This window comes from Pseudophryne corroboree, chromosome 6 (genome assembly GCF_028390025.1).
Source record: "Pseudophryne corroboree isolate aPseCor3 chromosome 6, aPseCor3.hap2, whole genome shotgun sequence".
Taxonomy (NCBI): Eukaryota; Metazoa; Chordata; class Amphibia; order Anura; family Myobatrachidae; genus Pseudophryne; species Pseudophryne corroboree.
In genome coordinates this window covers 621,733,415-621,736,857 of record NC_086449.1, presented here as the reverse complement: position 1 = coordinate 621,736,857, position 3,443 = coordinate 621,733,415, and positions in this window count along the sequence as shown.

Genomic DNA, 3,443 nt, shown 5'->3' with positions numbered 1-3,443 from the left:
CAACCATATATTTCCTATTTAGGATCTATTATTTATAATGTACATAAGGAAATACATCTTTATCAAATTTTAATACAATAGGTTCATTTATTATATAGGTGAAACTCAGAAAATTAGAATATCATGCAAAAGTTCATTTATTTCTGTAATTCAACTTAAAAGGTGAAACTAATATATTATATAGCGTAGACACATTACATGCAGAGTAAGATATTTCAAGCCTTTAGTTGTAATAATTTTGATGATTGTAGTTTACAGTTTAAGAAAACCCCAAATCCAAAATCTCAGAAAATTAGAACATTGCATAAAATCAATAAAAAAGGATTTTAAATACAGAAGTCGGCCCTCTGAAAAGTATAATCATGCATATGTACTCAGTACTTGGTTTGGGCCCCTTTTGCATGTATTACTGCCTCAATGCGGCGTGGCATGGATTCTATCTGCCTGTGGCACTGCTGAGGTGTTATGGAAGACCAGGATGCTTCAATAGCAGCCTTCAGCTCTTCTGCATTGTTCGGTCTCATGTCTCTCATCTTTCTCTTGGCAATGCCCCATACATTCTCTATGGGGTTTAGATCAGGCGAGTTTGCTGGCAAATCCAGTACAGTAATCCCACGGTCATTGAACCAGGTTTTGGTACTTTTGGCAGTGTGGGCAGGTGCCAAGTCCTGCTGGAAAATGACAGAATCCATGCCACGCCACATTGAGGCAGTAATTCATGCAAAAGGGCCCAAACCAAGTACTGAGTACATATGCATGATTAGACTTTTCAGAGGGCCGACATTTCTGTATTTAAAATCCTTTTTTTTATTGATTTTATGTAATATTCTAATTTTTTGAGATTTTGGATTTGGGGTTTTCTTAAGCTGTAAGTCACAATCATCAAAGTTATAACAAATAAAGGCTTGAAATATCTCACTCTGCATGTAATGAGTCTATATAATATATTAGTTTTACCTTTTAAGTTGAATTACTGAAATAAATGAACTATTGCACGATATTCTAATTTTCTGAGTTTCACCTGTATAGCCCAGTTTTGTTTTAAAGCGAAATATTAAAAGCAGCAGAAATGCTTATATGCCCAAAAGATAGTGCAAACAAACAGGAACATTTTACTTAGGAAGACACAAGATTATTGACATGCAGCAATCCTGACTTAGTTTATGGAGGAAAGAAAAGACAGCTGGATCACACTGGATAGCACAAGCCCCTGGACTATGTGATCCTTGTATTGTTTACCTTCATAACCAGGCCTGCCGTCAAGGGGGGGTTTCAGACAGTGGCGTGCGGTGAGGTCAGTAGCTGGTGAGGCACTGCAGTCATAATGTTCGCCGAGTCCCGCCATTGACCCATAGCGCTGCTATGCTGATGCCCGCTACCACCCCCAAGCAGTTACCAGTTTCTGTTGCTGTCCCTGATGCGGCAGCTTGTGCAGGTGAGGGATCTTTTCAGATCCCTCCCCGCTATTTCCCCGCAAGGTACCTGTCAGTTGGGCAGACTCAGCAGGGGTCACTGTGCCTGCAGACCTGCCTATCTCACGCTGCCAAGCAGACCTAGCAGCAGCGTACTGCATTTACAGCAATTCCTCTCTGCCCTCGGGACTCCCAGTGACTGTACTGATCCCCGCTGCCAGAAAGTCCTTTCATGGATCCATGATCCTCCCCTCCATGGCACTCCCTGCTCACCTGGACCCCTGACCAGCTCTCACCTGGACACCCGGCGATGATGCAGTGTAACAAGAGGATCTGAGTAGAGTGCGGGGACACTGGGGACCTATAGACAAGTAGCAAACAACTCTGTAACCCACTGTTGACAGTGCCGGCAGACACCATGTGACCTGACCCATCTGGCTGTGGGGACATTAGGAGACACACACAGAGGAAGTGGGAACACGTGGCAGTGCTGTAACTAGACCTTTTAGCACTGTGTGCAAGAAATGGCAGTGGCGCCCCCCACCTCATGTAAAAGGGGGACAGAGCGCGCCGTAGGCGCGCGCAAAAAATATAGGGGTGTGGCTTCATGGGGAAGGGATGTGGCCACAAAATAATTCCAATTCATATAACGGTGCACAGTAGTCTCCATTATTCAAATTACGCCGCACAGTAGCGCCACTACATCAGGTAAAGCCCCTTTTACACATTACGGCAGACAGCGTCCCCCTTTTACACATTACGGCGGACAGCGTCCCCTTTTTACACATTAAGACAGCCAGTCCCCCTTTTTACACATTATGGCAGACAGCGTCCCCTTTTTACACATTACGGTAGACCACATCCCCTTTTTACACAGTACGGCAGCCAGCGTCCCCCTTTTTACACAGTACGGCAGACAGTGTCCTCTTTTTACACATTACGGCAGCCAGCGTCCCCCTTTTTACACATTACGGCAGACAGCGTCCCCTTTTTAACACATTACAGCAGACAGCGTCCCCCTTTTTACACAGTACGGCAGACAGCGTCCCCTTTTTACACATTACGGCAGACAGCGTCCCCCTTTTTACACAGTACGGCACACAGCGTCCCCCTTTTATATATATTTATATATATATATATATATATATATATAATATACAGATGAGGTCCCTGCACTTGCCGTTTGAAATCCACGTGATAATGCTCAGGTGCCATCCGAGGAATGAATCCGATATAACAAACGAAATGGCGGCACTCCGAGATTACTTAGTGTGAAGAAATGCTTCTTTATTAATAAAGTAGCATTTCTTTACACTCAGCAGTCTCGGAGTGCAGCCATTTCGTTTGTAATATAGCTCTGGTAAAATACACATTGAAAATATACAGTGCCAGGACACATGAGCAATTGCTTTGTATAATAACATGGGTTTCATAGAGTTAACTCACCAAGCCCTGACCGCAGGAGAACTCCCGTGCTTCAGCCTGTATAGGGGGAGAGAGAAACTCGAGTACAGGGAGAGCGTTTTACTTTCTGTTTAAGTCCGTGCATGCAGGGAGAGGAACTTTTCTGCCTGTTGGTATGAGAGCACAGGAGTTTCAAACTTTCCAGGACTCCCCTGCATGCTGTGGCTGACAAAGAGACCAACTATGTGAGTATATGGCAAGGACATCACTGCTGTGGGGGACACAGTCACTACAAAGCAAACTGCCGGCCGGCTCCCTCTCCCTTCTGACCAGCAGCAGCATGACAGCTCGCTAGGAGGGAGGGAGGGAGGAGAGAGAGAGATCTCGATCTCTACTTACCAGACGCTGGCTGCTGCAGACGCTGCCGCTCCTTCTTCCCCCGTCCAGCACTGACAGTGACAGCCGGATGCAGTCACTGTCAGTGCTCTATCTCATACCCAATCACAGGGACAGGGGCGCTGCGGCACTTACACAGGTGCCGCTTCCATGACATTTTTCAATGGTCTTTTCGGCCACTTTCCTTGGCCCCGCCCCCTGCCCGGCCCCTGCTACCGCCGGATTACAGTG